At 40.6% G+C, this 26169-nt stretch overlaps 1 long non-coding RNA gene across 2 annotated transcripts; it reads right to left on the bottom strand.

Moving 5' to 3' along the window:
* Nucleotides 1-18601: 18601 nt before the first annotated feature.
* Nucleotides 18602-24195, bottom strand: LOC106729978. 2 transcript variants are annotated; one of them, XR_004321870.1, is made up of 3 exons: nucleotides 24181-24195; nucleotides 23052-23236; nucleotides 18602-20275 (listed from the first exon to the last, which is right to left on the bottom strand). It is a non-coding gene; the product is annotated as an uncharacterized LOC106729978 (long non-coding RNA). The 2 variants fall into 2 exon arrangements; XR_004321869.1 differs by lacking the exon at nucleotides 24181-24195 and adding an exon at nucleotides 23494-23508.
* Nucleotides 24196-26169: the final 1974 nt, after the last annotated feature.

The following is a 26169-nucleotide window of genomic DNA, read 5'->3' on the forward strand; positions in this document are numbered from 1 at the left end:
TTTTTAAAATTTGTCTCAAATTGATTTTTATTTCTCTTTGTTTTGTTCTGTTAATTATACTCTATTTTCAAATCTTTTTTCTTCTTTTAAATTTTAAAAAATTTGTCTCAATTTGATTTTTACTTCTTTGCTTTGTTCTTCTGTTAATGATTACACTGTTTTCAAATCTTTTTTTTATTTTTTAAAAATTTGTCTCAACTTGATTTTTATTTCTCTTCATTTTGTTCTTCTGTTATTGGTTGTACTCTGTTTCCAATTTTTTTTTTCTTTAAAACTTTTTTTTAGTTTTATTTCCACACCCACTTTGGATAGATAGATAAATAAATAAATAAATAAACACACAAACAAACCCCTTCAGGACCACAGTAGATATCTTATACTCCATAATCCATAGTGCCAGAGAGATATAAGTAAAATGAAGAAGCAGAGGAACCACTCCCAATTAAAAGGACTAGAGAAATTCCCTGAAAGAATGATCAATGAAACAGAACTCGAAAGTCTACTAGACCCTACTTCAGGATGACACCTGCACCCCAATGTTCATAGCAGCACTATTTACAATAGCCAAGACATGGAAACAGCCTAAATGTCCATCAACAGATGACTGGTTAAAGAAGATGTGGTATATTTATACAATGGAATACTGCTCAGCCATAAAAACCGATAACATAACGCCATTTGAAGCAACATGGATGCTCCTGGAGAATGTCATTCTAAGTAAGCCAAAAAGAGAAAGAAAAATACCATATGAGATAGCTCATAGGTGGAATCTAAAAAACAAAAACAAACAAACAAACAAACAAGCATAAATACAAAGCAGAAATAGACTCATAGACATAGAATACAAACTTGTGGTTGCTAAGGGGGCAGAGGGTGGGAAGGGATAGACGGGATTTCAAAATTGTAGAATAGATAAACAAGATTATACTGTATAGCACAGGGAAATATACACAAGATCTTATGGTAGCTCACAGAAGAAAAAATGTGACAATGAATAAATATATGGTCATGTATAACTAAAAATTGTGCTCTACACTGGAATTTGACACAACATTGTAAAATGATTATAAATCAATAAAAATGTTAAAAAAAAAAAAAAAGAAAGTCTACTATATCACAATTTCAAAAAGTAGTGATCAAAGTACTGAAGGAACTAAAAGAAATTGTGAATAGAGACAGAGAATATGTCAAAAAGGAAACAAAGTACAAAGAGGAGCCAATTAAAATTGGAAAACTCATTTGCTGAGATAAGAGCTGAGCTAAAGGCTGTAAAAAGTAGGCTAGATAATCTAGAGGAATGAATAAATGACTTAGAAGACAAGAAAACAGAAGTCACCCAATCAGAACAGCTGAGAGAAAAACCAATGAAAACAACATAAGGGGCCTATGGGATAATATAAAGCATGCCAACCTATGCATAATAGGGGGCCCAGAAGGAGAAGAAAGAACAAAGGGGATTGAAAGGTATTTGGAGAAATCATGACTGAAAACTTTCCAAACCTAAAGAAGGAATCAGATATCCAAGTACAGGAAGCACATAGGATCTCAAAAAGGCTCACACTGAGACATATTATAATCAGGATGGCCAGGATTAAGGATAAAGAAATGATTCTAAAGGCAGAAAGAGAAAAACAAAGAATTAGTTACAAGGGAACCCCCATAAGGCTTTCACTTGATTTCTTTACACAAACACTGCAGGCCAGAAGGGAGTAGCAAGATATATTCAAAGTCCTAAATGAGAAAAGTATGCAACCTAGGATACTTTATCCAGCAAGGCTATCCTTTAGAATAGAAGGAGAGATAAAGAACTTCACAAATAAGCAAATCTAAAAGAAATTTAGCAACACTAAACCCATGCTAAAAGAAATATTGAAAAGTCTGCTCTAAATAGAAAAGAAGCAGGATGGTACAGAAAGGAGAAAATCATAATTGGAAAAGTGATAACTACCATGAATTACAAAAGAATAAACATGAAATTGTAAAAGAAGACATCTAAATCATTAAGGGTGGGTGAGGGGAACAAGAAAATATAGTGTTTTTCTTTCTTTTCTTTTTTCTTTTGTTTGTTTGTTTGTTTTGTTTTGTTTTTGTTCTTGGTAGGATGGGTTTGAGCTTATATTTCTATCAGTTTAAAACAAACAGATATAGTAATGGGTTAACATACGTACAAAACAAGGTAACCACAAGCCAAAAGCTTACAACAGAGTCACAAAAACTAAAAAGAAACCAAGATAATACGAAGGAAAATTATCAAACCACAAAAAGAAAAAGAAAGGAACAAAGAGGAAACACCAACTCAACTGCAAAACTAACTTCAAAATAGCAATAAACACACATCTATCAATAATTACCATAAATGTCAATGGACTAAATGCTCCAATCAAAAGACACAGAGTGGCAGATTGGATAATAAAACAATAACCTACAATATGCTGTGTACAAGAGACCCACTTTAGGGAGAAGGACACACATAGATTGAGAGTGAGAGGATGGAAAAAGGTATGCCATGCAAATGGAAATGACAAGAAAGCAGGAGTAGCAATACTGATGTCAGACAAAATAGACTTTAAAACAAAGGCCATAGAGAAAGATAAAGAAGGACATTATATAATGATTAAAGGAGCACTACAAGATAAGGAGGTTACATTCGTTAATATATATGCACCCAATATAGGAACACCTAAATACATAAAGCAAATACTAACATATATAAGGGAGAGACTGATGGGAACACAATCATAGTAGGAGACTTTAACACCCCATTAACATCACTGGACAGATCTTTCAGACAGAAAATAAGGCAAAAGAGAAACTAAATGATACAATAGAACAATTAGACTTTGGTTGATATTTTCAGAACATTATATCCCCCCAAAATAGAATATATATTCTTTTCAAGTGCGCTTGGAACATTTTCTAGGATAGATCATGTACTCAGGCACAAAAGAAGCCTCAAGAAATTTAAGAAGATAGAAATTATTTCAAGCATCTTTTGTGACCACAATGTCATGAAATTAGAAATCAACTACAGACAAACAAAGGAGGAAAAAAATCACAGCATGGAGATTAAACAACATGCTACTAAAAAAAAAAAAAAAACAAACAAACAAACAAAAAAAACAAAACAATGGGTCAATGATTAAATCAAAGAAGAAATTAAAAAAGTACGTTGAGACAAATGACAATAAAGACATAACCACACAAAAATCTATGAGATGCAGCAAAAACAGTCCTATAAAGGAAGTTCATAGCGATACAGGCCTTCCTCAAAAAAGAACAATCTCAAATAATCTAACCTACCAGCTAAAAGGACTAGAAAAAGAAGAGCAAACAAAACCAAAAGTCAGCAGAAGGAAGGAAATAATAAAGATCAGGGAGGAAATAAATGAAATAGGTTAAAAAAACAATAGAAAAAATCAATCAAACCAAGAGCTGGTTTTTTGAAAGAGTAAACAAAATTGACAAACCTCTGGCCAAGCTCACCAAGAAGAGAAAAGAGCACAAATAAACAAAATAAGAAAGAAAAATGGAGAAATTGCAACCAATTCCACAGAAATACAAAATATCATATGAGACTACTATGAACAACTATATGGAAACGAAACAGATAACCTAGAAGAAATGGACAAGTTTCTGAAAACATACAGTCCACCAAGACTGAATCAAGAAGAAACTGACCACTTGAACAAACCAATCACTAGAAATGAAATAGAATTAGCAATAGAAAACCTCCCTACAAATAAAAGTCCAGGACAGGATGGCTTCACTGGGGAATTCTACCAAACATACAAAGAAGAACTCATATTGGTCCTTCTCAAACTCTTCCAGAAGACTGAAAAGAAGGGAGTACTCCCAAACTCATTCTGTGAAGCCACTATCACCCTGACGCCAAAACCAATCTCTTCAGCAAATGGTGTTGGGAAAACTGGACAGCTGTTTGTAAATCAATGAAGTTAGAACACTCCCTCACACCACACACAAAAATAAACTCAAAATGGCTTAAAGACTTAAACATAAGACAAGACACAATAAATCTCCTAGAAGAAAACATAGGCAAAACATTATCTCACAAACATATCAGCAATGTTCTTCTAGAGCAGTCTACCCAAGCAATAGAAATAAAAGCAAAAATAAACCTAATTTTAACTTATAAGCTTTTGCACAGCAAAGAAAACCATCAGCAAAACAAAATGACAACCTATGGAATGGGAGAAAATATTTGCAAAAGATGAGACTGACAAGGGCTTGATTTCCAGAATATATAAACAGCTCATATGACTTAATAAGAAAAAAAAAACAAACAACCCAATCCAAAAATGGGCAGAAGACCTACACAAGCAATTCTCCAATGAAGACATACAAATGACCAATAGGCACATGAAAAAAATGCTAAATATCACTTACTTATCAGAGAAATGCAAATCAAAACTACAAGATATCACCTCACACCAGTCAGAATGGCCATTATTCAAAAGTCCACAAATGACAAATGCTGGAGAGGGTGTGGAGAAAGGGAACCCTCCAACACTGTTGGTAGGAATGCAGTTTGTTGCAGCCATTGTGGAAAACAGTATGGAGATTCCTCAAAGATTAAAAATAGACTTACCATATGACCCAGCAGTCCTACTCCTGGGCATATATCCAGAGGGAACCTTAATTCAAAAAGACACCTGCACCCCAATGTTCACAGCCGCACTGTTTACAATAGCCAAGACATGGAAACAACCTAAATGTCCATCGACAGATGACTGGGTAAAGAAGTTGTGGCATATTTACACAATGGAATACTACTCAGCCATAAAAAATGATTTAAAAAAAAGCCATTTGCAGCAATATGGATGGCCCTGGTGAATGTCATTCTAGGTGAAGTAAGCCAGAAAGAGAAAGAAAAATACCATATGATATCACTCATATGTGGAATCTATAAAAAAGAGACAAATGAACTTATATATAAAACAGAGACAGACTCACAGACATAGAATACAGACTTGTGGTTGCCAGGGGGAGGAGGGTGGGAAAGGATAAACTGGGAGTTCGAGATTTGCAGATACAGACTGGTATATATAAAATAGATTAAAAAAAAGTTTATACTGTATAGCACAGGGAAATATATTCAATATCTTGTAGTAGCTTACAGTGAAAAAGAATATGAAAATGAATATATGTATGTTCATGTATGACTGAAGCATTGTGCTGTACACCAGAAATAGACATAATATTGTAAACTGACTATACCTCAATTAAAAAAAAAACTTTCACACAAAAGTAATCACTTAAGAATCCAACTTAAAATCCTTGACAATTTCTCTTAATAATTTGAAAAGGATTTTTTTTTGAAAGTTACTTTAAGAGGTCAAGGTATAAATTGATGCTAATTATTTGTGAAAACCTTTCTGAATAATAATAAATCAGATTACCTTAAAAGCAATTAAGCTTTTAAGCTCATTAAGTTAAAACTCCTCCATGATAAGTGGAAAGCCTGCTTCTCAGGTCCACATTCTATACGAGGAGCCAAGGAGTTTTAGATCAGGCTGTTCCACTGTTGACCGTGGTTTTGTGTATACCATACTGGGGAGAAATCTGCCAGGAGTTCCCTGAGGTACTTGGTCACACTCCCAGTCTAACTCTGGGCAGGAACCAGCCATCTAAGTCACATTGGCTCAGTACAGGATACGAGGCTCAATGCAAGCCTGTCCCTAAACATTGCCTCCACTCAGGATCATTGGAGACATCCTACAGATCACAAGAGGGACCAGATATGGTATTGTGAGAGGGTAAACCAGGATATCCCAGAGGGCACCCTAACTTTTATCTTTAAACTTTGATCTTCAGGATGAGCCAAATGCACATTCCCTGTAACAGGCAGGCCCCTGAAAACAGATGGCACACCAAAAGGGTTTAACTGAAGCAAACTGAATGAAGGAGTTACTTGCATAATGTTGGCAGGGTTATGGAAACCACAATGGAAAGTGAAGCACACAGTCCAGCAACAATCAGGAGCCCTGACCTCCCTTAGGCTCCACGGCCTTACTGGAGTAGGAGAGAAGCGCACGGTGGCAGTGAGGTCCACCCGCCTGGACTGTGCATACCGAGAGAGGTGGCCGCCAACCAGACTGAAGCCCAGTGGCTGAGGAAGTAAACACATCAATTCTCTCCTCCCACTCTCCCATCTCCCGCCAGTGCCTCTTGTTAAGTGACCCAACCAGTGGCCAGTGGTCAAGGTCATCGGAGGATACAGTCCCTACAGGTAGCATGGCAGGACACAGAGCAGGGCAGAAAAGCAGAGACTGAATCTTATGGCCAAACAGAAAATTAACCATCACATTTTTCTCTCAGAGACAACAGAAAGATAAGGTTAACTTACATGCTAATGGCTTAGTTTGATTGGCAGAAAGTACAAGTGGCAGAGAATATGGGTGAAGATCAAACATTCTAAAACCCAAAACTCCGTATTTTGTAGATGTTAATAGACAAGATACAGAACAGTTCATGTTCAGGAATACCTAGTTACTTAGGGACATTTGAAATAATCTTTGGAAGTATACTGTAAGCTAAATTACTTAATGCTGGCATTCTATTGATTATGATTCTATTGCTCATTCTGTATGTTAGATATATAGATAGATGACAGAGATATAGACACAGAACATATATAGATACACAGAATGTATTCTATAGAGAGCGAATATATAGGAATATATATTATACATGTTTATATACGTGTATTTAGACAATCATGTATATGTCTGTATGTGTGTGTGAGTATATAAAAATATATGTATTTATTTATGTATTTCTATAGATCAAAATATTAATGGCTAGATGAGTGATGAGTAACTTCTGCTTCACAAAACTTTCAAGATAAAATTATTGCATGCTGGTGGGAACGAAAATTTATATGACCTTTCTGGCAGATAGTAGAGCAATGTATTATCAAAAGCCTTAAAAAAAATGTGCACACTAACTTTTTTTTTAATTGATAATTCCAGTGCAAGTACTCTTATAGGCTGTTAAGGAAAGTATAAATTGTTACAACTTCTTTGGCTGTCAAATTGGCAGAACCTACTAAAATTTTCAGTACACATACACTTTGACCTAATAATGTCACTCTTAGGGAATTGAATATGGGTACAAAATACATGAATAAGAATGCTGAACCTGAAACCATAAAACTCTTAGAAGAGAATGTAGGCAGTAAGTTTCTTGACATAGGTCTTGGCAATGATTTTTTGGATTTGACACCAAAAGCAAAGGCAACATAAGCAAAAATAAACAAGTGGACTACTTCACACTAAAAAACTTCTGCACAGCAAATGAAATCATCAACAAAATGGAAAGGTAACCTACTGAATGGAAGAAAACATTTGCAAACCATACTACAGTAAGGGGTTAATATCCAAAATGTATAAAGAACTCATACAACTTAATAACAAAAAACAATCCAATTTAAAAATGGGCTGAGTATCTGAATAGACATTTTTCTAAAGGAGACATATAGGTGGCCAACAGCCATGTGAAAAGATGCTCAACATCACTAATTGTCAGAGAAATGCAAATTCAGAGATATCACCTTATGCGTGTTAGAATGGCTGTTACGAAAGAGACAAGAAATAAAAAGTATTGGTGAGGATGTAGAGAAAAGGGAGCTATTGTACATTGTTGATGAGAATGTAAATTGGTATAGTAACTGTGGAAAACAGTAAGGAGGTTCCTCAAAAAATTAAAAATAAAGCTAATACATGATCCAGCAATTTTACTGCTAGGCATTTATTTGAATAAAACAAAAATACTAACCCTAAAGGATATGTGCGCCCCAATGTTCATTGTAAAATTATTTATAATTGCCAAGATATGGAAACAACCTAAGTGTCCATCAAGGGATAGTTAAAGAATAGTTAAAGAAAATGTGAGGGATATATACAATGGAATATTCTTCCTCCATAAAAAAGAATGAAATCTTACCATTTGTGACAACATGGATGGACCTGGAGCATATTATACTAAGTGCAATAAGTCAGACAGAGAAAGACAAACAGCATGTAATCTCACTTTTATTTGGAATCCTTAAAAAAAAAAAAAAAAAGCAGGCTCATAGATACAGAGAAGAGACTGGTGGTTGCCAGAGGCAGGAGGTCAGAACGGGTGGGCAAAATGGGTGAAGGGAGGCAAAAAGTACAAACTTTCAGTAATAGAATAAATAAGTCATGGGGATGTAATGTACAGCATGGTCACTATAATTAATAATACTGTCTTGCATATTTCACAGTTGCTAAGAGAGTAAATCTTGAGTTCTCATCACAAGAAAAAAATTGTATTAACTATGTGTGGTGACAAATGTTAACTAGGCTCACTGGGGTGAGCATTTCACAGTGTATACAAATATGGAATCATTATGTTGTACACCTGAAACCAACATAATGTTGTATATCAACTATACCTCAATTTAAAGAAGAATGCTTAATGTGACATTGTTAGCCATGCACTAAATATGTGTGTGTTATATACACATATATAAATACATTTGAAAACCATTTAAATATCCATCAGTAAGAGAACAGTTGAAAACAAAATCTTCAAGCGTCTCCCATTTCAGAGGTCACTAGCCATTCCCTTGCACACCCTGCAAACTTAGGATATAACCTGTACCCCTGAGGATCTAGAAGAGAATGTGGCTGGCACAGAGTAGGTATTCAATCAAAATCTGACAAATAAATATTCTTTATGTCTCCTCCCTCACCCAGGTTATCCAATCTATTATCAAGTTGTGTTGACTTTATTTTTTAACTATCTCTGAAATCCATCCACTTCTCTCCTTCTCCACTGCTAGGAGTGGAATCTATTTATGTGTCTCTCACCTAGATTATAAAATAGCCTCCTATATGGTGTCTCGGCATCTCCTCTGGCCACCTTCCAATCAGTTCTCAGCTAAAACCAGGCCATCTTTCCAAAATGAAGACCTGATCATATCACCCCACCCCCAGCCTTAAATGACTTTCCATTTGTTAGTTTGCCAGGGATGTTATAACAAAATACCGCAGACTGCATGGCTGTCTGAAATTAACTTTCTCACAGTTCTAGAGGCTGGAAGTCCAAAAGCAACGTGTCGGCAGGGCTAGTTTCTTCTGCGGCCTCTCTCCTTGGCTTGCAGATGGCTACTTTCTCTGTCCTCGTTTGGTCTTTCTTCTGTGGATATCTGTGTCCTAACCTCTTCTTCTAAGGACCCCGGTCGTATTGAATTAGGACACCTCCTCATATGACTTCGTTTTACCTGAATTACATCTTTAAAGGCCCTGTCCCCAAATACAGTCACATTCTGGGCTACTGGGGTTTGAATTTCAACATATGAACTTGAGGGGAACACCATTCAGCCTCTAGCACCATTGCTCTTGAGATAAAGTCCATGGCTGTGCTGGAGGTTTTTGGTTTGCCCCTCCTGGTCCAGTCTTCCCTTGGCTTCACCCTGTCTGCTGTGTCCCTGGAGGCTGACCTGTATGGATCGTGCTCTCTGGCTGCCAGGAGGGTTTGGCAAATGGGAGGCAATACTAGGAAGTCTGGAGGGTGGCGGGAGGGTAAAGATGAGGTACCTTTCCCCGACATTCCTCTCTGCCAGGTCACCTCAGTGCGGCTGTGTCCCTCCACTGAAAAGCCACAGCTCCTGTCAGGCATCCTTCTCCACACAGTGACTAACTGGATTCCAGTAACTGCATCTGTTTTGGTCCTTAAGGGCTCCCTGCTAGCACCAGCAGGGATAATGCTCCTTCTCCTGGCCTTTACTAAACCCTGCCCACACCCTTGTAAGCAATCTCTTCATTAGACTGCCCTCAAATTACACAACTGGATGTGTCATCTGCTTCCTGCCACGCCCCTAAAACAACAGTTTGCAAAGTCCTTTACGGTCTGGCCCTTGCAAAACTCTGCACCTTCATGGGACACGCCTCTCCTGCTCCCTCTTTCTGCTACAACCACTCTGGCCTTCATGCAATTCTTCAGCTAGGCCTACCGACTTGAAATATTAACAAGCATACACTCCTGTTGTTTTTAAACTATTTAAAACTATATTAAAATGTATGTGACATTTTGTCTTAGGTCAGGTTCCCAGGGAGGCAGATGCTGAGAGATCTGTGTGTGAGAGGCTCTGGAGGGGAATGCCCTGAGATTCGACACCTGTGAGGGGGCCAGGGAAGCAGGACTGGGCAGAAGGAGCAGGGGGGTACTTTGTGATACTTTGGGAATGAAAGCCTCACCTGGTTCCATGGGAGTGGGAGCTGGGCTGGCTGGCCCTCCAGAGCTGACTGGGATTGAGGCAAGGAGGCTGGGCCTTAGGACTTTTACATCCACAAGCACTGACAGTGAGCTGGTCCTGAGAAGGCGCATAACCTCAGGTGAGGTAACTTCCTTCAGCCAAGGGAGGTACTGGGAAGGGAATCAGTTGTGAGTAGTTAGCAGTCAGCACCCTCGGAAGTGGGGAAATGAGTCACTGTGTCCTAAAGGGAGATCTAGGTGGCACATCACAATGTCTGCCAAGAAATCCTACTCCTAAGATTTCATTAAAAGGAAATACAGCTTTCCAATGACTGTGAAGCTGGGGAGACCCCAGCTGGGTGAGGATATGGAATCTCATTGTCCTCCCAGCACTTTGACCCTCCCCTGAAGCCCCTCAATAAAATGATTTTATTCCCACCCTCCCAAAAAAGGAAATAGAGATTGAAGCAAAAAACTAGTTACAGAGGGATGGGTATAATTCAAGTGGTAGAGCACACACTTAGCATGCATGAGATCCTGGTTTCTATCCCCAATATCTCCTCTAAAAATAAATAAATAAATAAACCTAATTACCTCCCCCTGCCAAAAAAATAATTTTTTTAAAGAATAAAAAAATAAAGAAGTAGATACAAAGATGTTTATAAAGGGGATAGTATATCTCAAGTGGTAGAGTGCAGCGCATACACAAGGTCCTGGGTTCAATCTCCAGTACCTCCTCTAAAAATAAATAAGTGGGTAAACCTAATTACCTCCCCCCAAAAACTAAAATAAAAATTAAGAAGATGTTTTTTAAAATATAATTTATTTATAATTGGGAGAACATCAGATACAATCTAAATATCCAATAACAGGAAACTGATTAAAGACAGTACATATGAAGAATATAACACTATGAAATTATTTTAAAATCATATTGCAGAAATGATCATGTGATAGAGAATTAAATGAAAAGAGGCAGGTTATAAAAAATTTTGTTGAAATATATATGTTTGCATGTACAAACATCTGTATAAATGCATGGCAGGGGAAGACTGGAAGAATTTGCATTAAAATACAAATTGTAGTCATTGCTGGGATTATAGGTGTCTTGTACTTCTTTGAAACTTTTTTTCATAATTTGAGCAACGAACGTCGATTGCTCACCTAGTAGAAAGAAACAACAAATTTGAGCATTAAAAAAATTTATTGTGGTTGTGATGGCAGAGAACACTAATTTCCAACTTGTTTTGCCTTGGAAGTTTTTGCTTAATTAACATTTACATGTAAACCCCAAATGAGAAACAGATCACCATGGCAGTGCTCTACTTGGGTGGGGGCGAGGCGGAATGGGAGCGGGGAGAGGAAAGTGCTATGAGGCTCAGTCTGCTCAGTTCTCTCCATCACCAACCTCCCCGCACCCCCAGGTGCCCTTGTTAGATCCCTTCACATCCTGCTGGAAAGCCATAGACCTCTTTGACCTGCATCACTAATTTGTTTGACACCCCAGTATGGACATGCCGTGGCAGCTCTTCAGCCCTGCATGCACTCCTTTATTTTCATGACGGTGTCAGCTTTACTGTACGGATAAGTGTAAAAACTTACACATTTGTTCTTCTTTTTCTTTTTTAATTTAGAAGAAGTATTTATTTGATAAAATATAGACTTTCTCACAAAGCAAGATGTAAATACATCTTTTGTGGATCCACATTTTAAATGTAGTCTTGGGGCATAATCTCCTTCAAAATAACCGGTAACTCTTAAGTAGGTGTTAATGCCTCTTCCACAAATGTTTGTCTTCCATTTTCCATGCTATACTATTATCAAACTCATGGCAGATATTGGACAAATATTTTGTGAAGTTTTATACTCATCACCACCTTTTTTAATAAGTAGAAATTGAATACTTAGTTTTTCACTGAACATGCTCATGCTTAACTTATTTTTTTCTTTTCTTTTAAACTTTTTTTTTTATTGAGTTATAGTCATTTAACAATGTTGTGTCAAATTCCAGTGGAGAGCACAATTTTTCAGTTATACATGAACATATATATATTCATTGTCACATTTTTTTTCGCTGTGAGCTACCACAAGATCTTGTATGTATTTCCCTGTGCTATACAGTATAATCTTGTTTATCTATTCTACATATGCCTATTAGTATCTACAAATTTTGAACTCCCAGTCTATCCCTTCCCACCCTCCTCCCCCTTGGCAACCACAAGTTTGTATTCTAACACATTTTTTCTTAAACACAAATTGAAAAGCCATACTCCATGATCCTGTCGGAGAAGATCACCCCAAACTCTCAGAGAGGCAATGATGGTGCAGTGGCTGAGAGCAAAAAACCACACGATGCAGGTTCAAATAGTCTATTACGGGCTGACCTTGGGCAAGCTACCGAATGTTTGGGTTTTCTCATCTATAAAAAGATGACGATGATGCTTGTAGCATTGACCACACAGAACTATGTCAAGTATTAAATGAGCAAATATATGTAAAAGCATTTAGAGTAATGATTCGTACATGGTGTTTGCCATTATTTTCTGCTCGATTCATATCAAAAAGCTCAATTACAAAAATAATATTCATGGATGACGTTGACCATACAGTCCTCTAAATGTTCAATTTTTTTCCCTAGAGGTGCAGATTTGGTTAACACCATTTTGGCTGCTGATAAAATTATATCTGCTAAATTATGCTTTGCCATGTCACTTGTCTGGATGAAAATGATAAGAAATAGATATACTTAAGAAATTTGCTGTTGTTCTCATTGCAGGGATGATGCCAATGACATTGACCATATTCACCTGGAAACCCCCCTCCTAAGAACACACTCAAATCTTTCCTCAGACCTTGACATTTCTGGTTTACTCAGGTGTTTTAAATTCATTTAATTTAGCTTCTGTTTCTAATCATGGCCCCTTCCTTCCACTGGCTATAACAGCTACTCAGGACCCTATGACAAGCATTCTTGAATCCTAGCCATGAATTCATGGTTTTCTGCCCTTATTTATTCCCTCCCTCAAATTCCTCATCCATTTGTAACCTGGTATATAATGCATGTTTCTATAATCTGACTCAAAAAAAATTTTAATTGGAGTAAGACATAGAATAAATAAATGAATAAGCAAGTGATAAGTAAATACAAAACCAAATACACACTGATAAACACAGTGTTAATGATGAGGCTACAAAGGGAAACACTGTTTCCTCATTGCATTCACACCCAAGTCTCAACAAGGGTTGTGTCACTGGTGGTATTTCACTAGCCCCATCAAACAGCTCAAAGTTGTTGCAGTCTCATCTAAGGTGAACAGCAACTACCAATTAGATTGTGCTAATCTATCATTAAGAGAACCCTATTCTAAGTCTCCAGAAAATGCAGTAGGATGCAAAATGACAACCAAATAACAGAACAAATGAGTATGATGAATGCCCAGTATCTCCCATAGTAATAACAAATGAATTTGCATTAATTTTTGTAGGCTCAGCATGGAGTACTGAGCCAAATTTTTCATGGATGGGAGAGCAAGCTCACAAAAGCTCACAGGAAAAAAAAAAATTCTGAATCATGGAATTTTTTTTAATTGGATGGAATCTTAGTATTTTTAAACTGGAAAATATCTCCCCAAAATCCTATGCTCTTAAAGCCAAGAGAGGCTTACAGGGAACATGGAGCAGGTTTTCAGACCCAGGACTGGCAACTGTATCTGCTTATGATGCTGGCCCAGACACTAGACCCAGAGGACTCTACCGTGAATCCATGTGTCCTTATTGAGTTGGGTAGAAATCCAAACAATGGACTAGAGGAAAGTGACCTTACCTGTCTCCAAGTACAGCCCTGATGCAAGCACTCTGTTAGTCACAGATCTGAAGCCAATGACGGGGACCACATCTGACTCTCCAGCCTCTGCCAGCCGGATAGTCTAAGAAACTGAGCTGCCCAAACCAGCTCTCACTTGTGCTTCTCAATATGGCTGCACATTAGAATCACCTGGAGACCTTTTAAAAACTACTGATGACTGATGTCCAGTTGGACCTATTAAATCAGAATCTTCTAGGTAGGCAAAGGGGGCAGACATCAACTTTCTAAAAAGCTTCACAAGTAATTCTGATATGCAGAGTTGAGAACCATCATTGGAGATAAGCAGGTTGCTTATCTGATGAAAACTGAGCAGCCACAAAAGACCAGCCTGTTAAGAAATAGTCCTAACTACCTTCTTGTTCTTCCCCCTAAGACCTAATATAGTATCAAAGGTCTGCCCTCTCCTCCCCCACTTACTCTGTGCTAAGGTATTGCTGCTGTCTGTTGCAGTATTAACTGAGCACCCATTCTCAGTCACATATCAGGAATCCAGAAATGAAATACGGCACAGTTCCTGCCTGCAAAGAACTCACAGATAGGTCAGTGCAATGTTCATACATTCATTAAAAAAAAAAAAAAAAAAGAATGCTGGCCCATGTTTATGAAGTACCAGCAATGTACCAGACTTCCTAAAGTTTCTTAGATATGCATTTGATTCTAAATTTAGACGTAATTTGAAGAGAAACTGAGAAGCAAATCATAATGGTGATTGTGTTGTGTCAAAAAGTGCTATCTTACCAAAATTAGAAAGAAAAAAAAAAAAAGCTCTCTTTATACGAAGAAAAGAATCCAAAAATAATGAAGCTAATCCCAGATAAGGTCTATGAGAAATGAAAAACACATACTTTTCAGCAACCTAAATATTTGAGTTCTATTTTAAGGACAGTGGCATTGGGTGTGTGTGTTTAGAATATGTTTACTTCTAAATAGATTTTTCTCACCTTAACCTTGTGGCATAGTGCTTCAGTTATCTGCTTTTCTCTAAATTGCTTTTATCTACTAAGGGTAAACTTAGTTCAACAGACACCCAATACAATGGCTACTCATTACACAATTTAGCCATAAATAACATAATGATAATATTTAAGTATGAATATTTTAAGTATAACCCCAGAGTAGAATTTGGAGCTTTTTCCCAAGAAATGAAACAGCTCATATTTGTTTAAAACCATTTTCAAAGAACAGTTGAAAAAGTAGTTTTTTTTCTTACTCCATAAGCATTGATGATTGCTTTTTAAAAGATATGCCCAAGCTTTTGGTTGCTTTTCTATAAATTTATATTAGACCAAGGGTTGGTGTTGATGGTCAGTTTTAAGATCTCAGAGCACAGCCCTGCCATCCTCTACAGGCAGCAACTCTTCCTTGAGAAACATGGTTTGACTTGCTACTGGACTTTAGTGAAGACTAAATGCTTAAACATGGATCACTATGCAAAGTGAGCTTCCCATCATGACCTGGGTGTGTTCTAACCACCAACCCATAAAGTTGGGTGTGCATAGCAGCACTCCATTGTCAAATGAAAGTGGCATGTATGATATTGGGCTTGAGCAGGCCCTAAAGATACATAGAGTAACTTACAGGAGGAAGTAGCCCAAATGCCAATGGTGCATATTCCTGCTAGCTTACCTTCTCTCTCCCAGCCTGAACCTATGTCTCCACGGGGAGTTCCCTATGACCAGTTGACTGAGGAAGAGAAAACTTGGACCCAGTTTGCAGAAGGTGCTGCAAGATACAGAAGGTGCTGCAACATCCCGAAGCAGACAGCTACAGCTCTCCACCTCCCTTCTGGGACATCCCTGAAGAACAATGGTAAAGGGAAATACTCCCAGTGGGCAGAATTACAAGCAATGAAGCTGGCTGTTCATTTTGCTTGGAAGGAAAAATGGCCAGAGGTGTAAGTCTACACCAACTCATGGTCTGTGGCCAACAGTTTGACAGGATGGACACAGAAAGAACATGACTGGAAAACTAGTGACAAGGCAGGCTGAGAAAGATGTATATAGATAGACCTCTCTGAATGGGAAAAGAATATGAAGATACTTGTGTTCCATGTGAATGCTCAATAAAGGTAACCTCAGCAGAGGAGGATTTTAATAATCAAGTGGATAAGATGGACTGTTCTTTGGATACCAGTTAGCTTCTTTCCCTGGACATTCTGTCATCACCCAAAGGGCTCATGAACAAAGTGACCATGGTGGCAGGGATGGAGATTAAGCATGGCCCCAGTAACATCAGCTCGTATTAAGGCCGATCTAGTTACAGCCACTGCTGAGTGTCTAATCTGCTGCAACAGAAACCAGCACTGAGCTCCCTATATGGCTCCGGTGAACAGCCAGGAGGAATGTTGATTATATGGGCCACTTCCATCATAGAGGCGGCAGCATTTTATTCTCATTGGAATAGACATGTATTCTAAATATAGATTTGCCTTCCCTGCATGTAATGCTTATACCAAAACTACCATCCATGGACTTACAGAATACCTTATCAACCATCATGGTGATCCACACAACATTGCTTCTGATCAAGGAACTCAACCAATGACATGTGACAATGCACGCATGCTCATGGAATTCATTTATCCCGCATTACCCTGAACAGTGGTTTTTGAAAATTCAAGTTACAGCTCTAGCTAAGTGGCAATATCTCACAGGGCTAGAGTGCTAAACTCCAGGAGGCTATAAATGCTCCAAATACGATGCTGTTTCTCCCATACCTAGAATTCAGTTCTAGGAATTTTAGGGTAAAAATGGGAGTGGCACCATTCACTATTACCCCTGGTAAGTGATCCACTACCAAAAATTTTACTTCCTATCCCTGAGACCTTATGTTCTGCTGGTCTAGAGATCTTAGTTTCAAAAGGTAGAATGCTTCTACCAAGAGCCACAGCAAGTTTCATTGAAATGGAAGTTGGGCAACTGCTACCCAACCACCTTGAGCATCTCAAGCCTCTTAGTCAACAAAGCAGGGAGTTACTGAACTGAGTGCTGGTGTGATTGATCCTGACTACCAAGGGAAAAACTGGGTTGCTTCCATACAGTGGAGGTTAAAGATGTCTGGAATACAGGAGATCTGATAGAGTATCTCTCTTAGTACTACTGTGTCCTATGATCAAAGTCAGTAGAAAACCATAACCAAATTCAGGCAAAAGGTTTCTTTCACCATCCCCCTGCTCCCCACAACCCAGGCCAGCTGAAGTGCTTGCTGAGGGCAAAGGAAACACGGACTGGATGATGGAAGAAAGTAGCTATAAATATCACCTATAGCCATATGATCAGTTGCTGAAATTAGGACTGTAGTTATATTTCTTCCTTATGTTTGTACATATATAAAGTATATATTTATTTTCTCTCCTCTCTTATTCTCTTATCTAACATATGCACTAAAGATGGTTAACTTTATATCACAGTATTTACTTTGTGTGATATCAAGAGTGAACACGATACAGTTTGCATCCTCTTCTAGGGAAAGGGATGGTGTTTTGGGTTGTATGAAGGGTAGTTTTATCATGTTAGAAGTATGACCTTGTTATTTTCTTTAATTTGGAGATTAAATGATTCAGAAATGACTGTGGGTGCCAAGCTGACAAGAGATGAACTAGGTAACGATGAGTTCATGCGTCAACTTGGCTAATCCCAAGTTATCAACCAAATACTAGTCTAGGTGTCGCTATAAAGCATTTCGTAAATACTGTCTGCAAGCAGTTGATTATAAATAGATTTTCCTAACTGGGTGGGCTTAATTGCATCAGCTTAAGGCTTTAAAAACAGAACTGATTTCCTTGATGAAGAAATTCCACATGGGGATGCAACATCCTCTTATTCCCAAATCCCAGACTTTCTCTGGCTAGAGCTAAGGAGTCCAGGATTACACTCAAAAGAGTCCAAGAAAAGAATTCAGGAGTATGAAAGGAGCAGATGGAAATGATAATTTAGGAAACCAAAGTGACTTGTGGCCCTCTGTTCAGATAGGAAAACAGTGCCAGTGATTAAATAGACTACAGTATTTAGCATGTGTTGTTCCCTCCAGCAGGAATTTTCCTCCAGATTCTCCATAACCTGGCACAAATGTACAAGATCATCAATCACTCAACCACGGCCCATGATTGCCACTCTGGCCTGTTTTCCTCACAGCACTACTTGACGGTATACTGCCTATTTGTCATTATACATATACTTGTTTCTCAACTATAATAAAAGACCTTGCCTAGCAAGTTCAGTATTTGATCTAATCTTCAGTATCCTGACATATCGCTGGTATTCAGCAGTTGCTGAGTAAGAAGGGATGCCCACTTAAAGGCTTAAAGATATCAACTTTCAGATGAATTCTTTAGCTAAGACACACTGCTAGTTGGCAATGCAAAACAGCTTAACTGTAATGTTCCATTTAATAGGAAAATACTGAGGTATATCCCTAATGGTTTAAATAGACTCATACAACCATGATAACCCACCAAGTATTCCTTGCATCGGAAAAACTTAAAAATTCAATGGATTGCTCATTCAGCCATTTTATTTACAGTTTGTGTTTAATGCAAATCAATTCCATAACATGAGAAGTTACTATGAATCAAAGCATAAATACACAAACACAATATACAATCCAAAATAGATGTACAGCATTCAGGTATGAAACGAAAAGGGAATGTTCATTCACACACACAGTAGCTTGAGATCTGCTGGATATGGTTGTTCCAGTGTAGGTTTCTAAAGATGGGAAGTAAATGACTTTGGTTATCAAGACTACTGTGGCCATATTAGATATCAGAACATCTAAGCATCAGTGTGTGACCATGCGAACAAAAGACTTAAGGGACTGTCTATTTTTAAAAAGGTTTCTGTGCATCGAGGCAGTTGTGAAAAGACTTACTTTCCAAAATCAAGCCCACTTTAGGCTGAGGACCAGGTTCTAACTATCTAAAAATATTGACTGATAACAGAAAGTGTTCCAAATGTGGCTACTCTGATTCCATTTTTAAAAAAAGTATTTACAGAAAAGAGTATAAAAGTTTTTCTGAATTTAATGAAAGCAAGCTTCCAGTCTTCACCTCCCAAGTACTTGATTACAGTTTGGCTCCTTCACATATTTGCCTTTTTAATTTCAAGATTTGTCAATTTTACCTTCAAAAGAGACCATTTTTAAAACCATAAAAAGCACTTAACAGATGCAGAAATAAAAAGCATTTTGAAATTAGTTGAGGTCAATGTACTTCTACTCTGTTATCAGTTTAGCTAAAAGAATCTAGTGCTCTTACCGAGTAAGAATAGTTGATAAGGATATAAGCAAAATGTACTCATTATGCTTGGATTTGGGGTAGATTCCAATTCATCATTGCCCTGGCACATGTCAATTACTACATAAAAAGTCAAATGCAATGTCAAATCCAAAGCCCCAGAGGAAAGAGTTCAGTTCCCAAAAGAACAATGATAGTTTAACATAAAATTGTATCCAGAGTACATCAGCATTAAATTAGTACTGCTGAAAGTGAGGATTTACATTGAGGATTTACAGTAATATTTGGAAGTTCCTTCTAATGTACATATAAATAGAATCACAGAAGCTTTCTGTATTACCTAATTGTTTCATGGCCTTATAAATTTAATGAACCAAATGAAAACTGAATCTCTGTTCCACATCCCATCCTTTATCTCTAAGTAAGATGAAATCTATTCTCATCTGCAAAGTAAAGTTTTATGTGTCCATACTTCTTAAGCCACATTTAAGGAAATCATCTCTTAACTAATTTTGGATGTTGTCTCTCCATCTTGTACAGGAAACTCCAGCAGATTTAATACTGGCATTCATCATCTAGTCAAACCCTTCACATGCTCTTCAAACCAATCAAATTTGGGATCCTCAACATTTTCTGTCAATAAAATAAGGTGTGGAATTAGCAGATTCATTCAATGAAGACTTTTCCTTGTCACACTGGATGTCTAGATGCCATATGAATTGAGTTTAGAAGATGGGGAAGTATAGATGTTTCTTGGCCTGAGTCTCTTAACAGTAGAGATGTAGAAGGGAGACCGAGATCATGAAGAGACTGGCTGTTGACTGCAGTGCACCATTATGTGCCTTGGTGGTGGCATTAGCTGGATTTGGGATGGCCGAGGTAGTCTGGGAGGAGTTACTTGAAACTGGTGGAACAGTTGTTTGATTTGAATAAATCTAAAATATATGAAAAGATACACTGATCAATTTCCACATCACAGTTGTCTCCACATACACTTAATATGCAATTAAGAGAGATGATATATTCTTAGATTGCTCTTTTCCTATTATTCCCTTACCCTCATCATTTCATTCTGAATTTTTGCTTAGTCCCAAGATCCTTCTCTTTAGTTTCAAAACCAATTCCCTAATGACTGCAAAGAGCAACAACCAAAAACAAGCAAACAAAAATGTTCTTCAATAACTACATAACTCCCAAGAGTAAGACTTTATCCTTAATTCTTTATAAAGTAATAAGGAACCAAGTTAACTAAGCCAGTTTCTGAGATTATACTGACTTACTGGCGTTGCAGAAAGGTTTCCTCTATTTTCCCCAGGAGGGGGGAGATTTTAAAGTTGCACAAATAATTTGGATTTTAATATATGGTGATTTGAGACATGAGGTATAAGAATTGAGTCACCAGCTATCCTGGATTTGCCACGTAACTGTCATATACCCATTTAATACAGCCTTGCACTTAAGGGGTTCTGGGGATCTTATCTGCTACCTTGAAATCTTGAAATTATATATAACCCTTCTCAAAAATGGCCACAATATTTGTTTCAAATTGAAAAATGAGCCCCTGCCTTAAGGCAGAACGATTTCACTCAAAGCACATTAAGTCGGAATGACTTCACAACAGACAAGAGGGTTTGGTGCTAAGTTTTCACCAGCAGCAGCCTCTCTGCCTAGTCACCAAGCCCAGCCCTGTGGCCAAGGACCATGGTCCCCCCACTGTCCCAGCGCCTGACTGGCATCTTTCACCATACTATTTTTCAAGTCCCGAAATGCATAGACCAGTGAGGCACGTGATAATCTCTCCTTTATCACAGAACAAAGGCAGATGGGAGATTTCAGCTCTCACTGCAAGAGAGGGTTTACAAGGGCTTCTGATTACAGGCGGGATGGAGGACGTGGCACAAAACAGGTCTGGGCCACATGTACATTTGGCTGCCTATCAATCCAAAGATAAAACCATTCTATCTTTTGTTGTAAGCCCCTAAGGTAAACCCAGCTCCTTTTCTTGTAAAGCCCATAAGGTTATTAAGCAAACACTAAGTAAAAAATTTACAGATCCTATCTAAAATAGACTAATTTTAAAAAGTCTCAATCAAGTCAAATATATGTATTGGGCATCTAGTACGTTATTCGCTTGTGCTACCAGGAAAAAGCACTCCCACTAAAAGCAAAATAACATTAATGATAAGGGAAATAATTTAAAACAAGAGTCACTGGGGGCAAGACATGGTTTGGGATCCCTTAAGGTAATCTGTTCTTACTTATACAAAAATCTTTCTGTAGCAGGTGACTTTTTTTAAATAGAGCTCAGAGCATCAATAGGAGAAGCAAAAGGTTCTCTACAATCAACGAAAAACACTGATGTTAACATATTAAATTGACATTAAAATTTTTCCCTACCAAACTAGATTTATTGGCTTAACTAAACCCTCCCTTTTAACATTTTCTGGGGAGAGACTGGAAAAAAAGATCGGGGCGGGGGTAGGAGAGACCAGTGTTTCTGGTGGCCGCGCCCATCCCCCACCAAATCGTGAAAAGCTCCAGAGCGCAGCCGACCCGACCCGCTAGACAATAGGGTACAGTTACCCGGCCCCACGGAGAGGAAGGCGAGGGCTCCACTCTCAGGCTGAGCTCCCAGGTGAGCCCGGCTGCTGGGTGTTAGGGGACCAAGGACCTGGCACACCCAACTTTTCAGAGGAAACACTCAGGAGACACTCCTCAGAAAGCCCCAGTTGAAGGCGATGAAGAGCTACCTGCTCGGACACCCCTGCCCTCCAAGCCCAAGCGGCAGGAGGCAAATGTCCTTTCTCGCCTTCCCAGCGCTGCCGCCCCCCGCCCTGCTCGGGTCTCCCTGGCTCAGCCCTGGCCTCCCTGGAGGCCACCACGCGGGAGTGAGGTCGGTTCCCGGGACAGAGTATCTGGGGAAGTGGCTGAGGGAACAAGGACAAAGCCTGGCGGGGACTCGGGGCAGAAATGTCCCGCCCGCCGCTTGCCCAGAGCTAGCCAATCTGACAAACACGGGGTTTCGTGGTGACCAGAGATGGACCTGTAGGATCGCCCTGGGGAGAGCGTAGGGTCGGGGGAGGGTCCCCAGGAGGGTCCCCAGGAGGGTCCCCGCCCAAGCTTCAGCCCCAAACCACGCGGGACTGGGGTGGTTTAATAGAGCCAGATAGCCGGTGCTTCCTCGGGATACACGAACCAGCTCTGAGTGGAAAATGGGCGAGAGCAGCGCCTGTCGAAGGGGATCGTCCCCTCTCTTTGTGTGGTGCGCGCTGGGGACGCCAAGACACTCGGAGAAGGAAGCGGGGCGCTCCTGGGATCCGGGGACAACCTCCTCTAAGAGTCTAAGGTCTCCGGGCGCTCCAGAGTGGGGAGCGCACATTAGTTTCCCTGCTATCGCCTCGGACTTCTAGATGGAAGCAGACGGTGGGCGCCAGCCTGCCCAGGAAGGGCTGCAAGGAACCTGGGGTGGGGCAGGGTCCTCCCAGTCCACGCGCGAAGCTTCATTGTTCCCGGGGCCGCGGGAAGGGTGGGGGCAGCCGCCAGGGAGTAGTAAGTGGGCTCCACATTGCCCTCCCCCAGGTCAAATTGTGCTAAATTCTCTCTCCGAGTCCCGGTCCGCGGCTCGAGTTAGGGGCGCAGGTCGGTCCCCTGGGGGCGGCCCCATCACTCTCGGGCGCGGCCTCCGAGCCCTGTCGGGCCCCCGAGCCTCACCTGCGTAGGTAAGAGGAGTGCCAGGAGCAGCAGCCCCAGTCCAAGCCTGGCCACCATTGCTCTGCCCATGTCCGCTCCGTCGGTGCGCGGCGCGTCTCACTGGATGCCGGGTGCGTGGAGGACAGCTGGCTCTAGACTGGCGCTGGAAAGGTGGTGAGCGCGGCGGGCGGGCGGGATCTTATATACTGGGAAGACACAATAGCGGTGACGTGGCACCTTCCGCCCACCCACCCACCCGCGCTCCCCTCCCCCGCCGCCGCCGCCGCCGCCGCCACCACCACCACCCCACCTCCCGCGCGCTCGCCCGCCTCCTCCCCGCCCCCGCCCGCCCCGAGCTCCCCGCGCCCTCTCCCTCCGCAGGCCGGGAGACCCCGGGCCTGCAGGTGGGCGGCGGGTGCCCCCGCTCTTGGCAGGATGCTTTGTATTTCCCTGGGCGGGCAACCTGCAGGCTGGCACAGGCTCCGGCGACTCCCACACAGGACCCGAGGCGAACTCGCTAGCCACACACGTCGCTCCGGGGGCCCGGCCCAAGTTTCCTTTGTTTCCCCGGACCTGCCATCTTACCCCCCGAAGAAAAGCCTGAGCCTCCCGCCTGGCGGGCAGTCTCCAGTCCCAGTTCTGACTGCGGCGCTGGCGCTGGGACTCCCGCAGCTTGGGTTTTCTCAAATCCCCGCCCCAGAGAAAGGGGAATTGTGTGGGCTTTGTGAATGTCCCAGGGCTGGCGACCGTAACGGGGCGCCGCCACGCGCGTGCCCTTCCCAGGCTGATCGGCTGGGTTCGGGCGGCGTCCGCGCTCAGAGCAATTTGTGTGCTCGGCCCCGAGCGGGTCGCGGCCGCCCCTTCCCCCAACCACTCGCTTTGTTTTTGGAGCTCCTGTGTTCCCCTGGCTGTGTGAGCTCTATGGGGCACCCTGGGTCCGCATCCCCTCGAGAGTTGGGAAGCAGCCCGTCGGGCGCAGGCCCACTACCCGGACACGGGGGCGACGACTGGGTTTCGGTCCCGGCTCTCCTCCCTGCCGCCGCTAGTGGACGGGGGCGAGGAGGCGACAGCCCACCCTGAAGGGTGGTCCCCCTCCCCGGCCTAAAGGCACCGCCGGCCTTCCCCACGCGGCTTTGCTCCCAAGTCCTACCCAAGAAGCAGGAACTTCCCTGGCGATCCCTCTAGAATTCGCTGCCCCACTGGGACTCCTGGGGACACACTCCCTTAGTCTCTGTTACAATGCACTTGCTCATCATGCGTTTAAGGGGCAAAAGCTTTCGGAATAAGGCATTCACTTTTCCATAGCTGCCATTAGGCAATTTAATGAACTGGCGCAAATAGGAGATTAGTCATCATTCTGAAGATTAGAGCGGAATATATTTTCCAACCATCCTGTTGTGAAGAGTTTCAAGCACACAGTGAAAGTAGAAACTTTACTGGTGGAAGATTTTTTGTTTAATTTGTAATTGCAGGACTTAATCTTTCTAAAGTTTTGCTCAGGTGTTTTGCCATCTTCAAAGCAAACAACAGAGACCAAACAAGTAAGGCTGTAAATTTGTTTAAATTTTACTTTTGCAGAACAACCTGATTAAACAAGGTTTGTTTTATGGAAGCAGAATGGTAGTTGGTTTGTGACGGAATGGGTCTGTGCCTTACTGGTCAGCCATTGAAACTCAGTAACTTTCCATGTTTAGTATGTACATGGGAATACAGGAATTTCTGTCATGCACCAGCAGACTTTCCTGTTTAACAGAGTTATCACATTGTATAGGAATAACCTGTCCTTTTCCAGGACATGAGTGGGCTATGGCCCAAAAGTGCCTAGTTCCAAGGCAGGGGCCACAGTAGGTTCTCTAGAAGCTGCTTGTTGAACTAAATGGTGTATTCAGAGAATACATTAATTTTGTCCTTCATCTTTTTTTTCTATTCCTCCTCCTCCTCCTTCTTAATATGGAGAGATGAACTAATGGAGTGGTTAAGAAGAGACTCTAGAGCCAGAATACTTGGGTCCAAGTCCTGGTTGCACTACTCTTACTTGAGACAAAAAGCCTGTTTCTCTTGTTTTGCGCTAAAATTTCTGTGATTTAACAATAAAATCTGTCAAATGGGGGGAGCCTCAGTTTCTTCATCTGTAAAATGGAGATAATAGAGCCATTATTAATTAGTTATTAAAGGGTTATTGTATATAAAGTGTTAGAACAGTGCCTGCCAGACACTAGGAGCTCTCAGGTGATGTTTGCTCCTGCACTGAATGTCCCAGGAAACTTCTTTGCAGCTGTGTGATTCATGAAAGAACTATCAAGGCACCAAATAGTACCCAGAACTGGTAAGGCACCTCATCACCAAGCCAGTGAGACTACACAATTCACAAAGCAAGGCCCTTCACATCTGCCTAGCAGTTCCCCCGGGCATCCTTAGGAGGTATTACTTGGGCTTTGGCAATTCTGTACCCAGGAGGCTTTAGCCTTCCTAGAAAACTTCTCATTACAAATTCCCATGCCACTCTATTTCCCATATGACAGGAAACTCGAGAAAAATGGCCAGAACCTTTCCTCTAGGTTTCTTTTTGTGATTCCTTCTTCCTGTTCATCCTTCTCTTCTGGTTTTCCATAGTTACTTGTTTGCTTTTCTCTTTACCCATAATAGCTCAGGCTCCTAAGACTAAATTGTGATTCTCATCAGTTATCCTAGAATTTTTGTTAAGACACATGGCCAATTTTCATTTTTATAAAGTATTTCATGGAATGATCGTGAAACTAATTGATTCCCTTAATTGACATGTGCGTGGAAAGTCACAGTTCTAATATTTTTTCATAAGATAGCATGTGACTCAACTTTTTGATGCTAGTTCTCATTTAAATTAAGGGAACAATAACTACAGTTTCTAAATGCAGAAATGTGAGTGATGAAGAACTAGACTCTGGAGTCAGACCTGGACTTGAATTCTAAGGGTCTGACTCTGGGTGAGCTTCCCAGTCTCCTACCACCTCAACTTCCTCACCTGGAGATGGGCTAATAATACTTGCCTCACAGGGGTATGCTCTTCACTGAGGAAACATGTATGTTTAGCCAAGTGCCTGGCACACAGTAAGGACTCACTAAGCTGCTACTTCTATTGCTGTAGGATATAGTCATTATA

The sequence above is a fragment of the Camelus ferus genome, chromosome 8 (genome assembly GCF_009834535.1).
Source record: "Camelus ferus isolate YT-003-E chromosome 8, BCGSAC_Cfer_1.0, whole genome shotgun sequence".
Taxonomy (NCBI): domain Eukaryota; kingdom Metazoa; phylum Chordata; class Mammalia; order Artiodactyla; family Camelidae; genus Camelus; species Camelus ferus.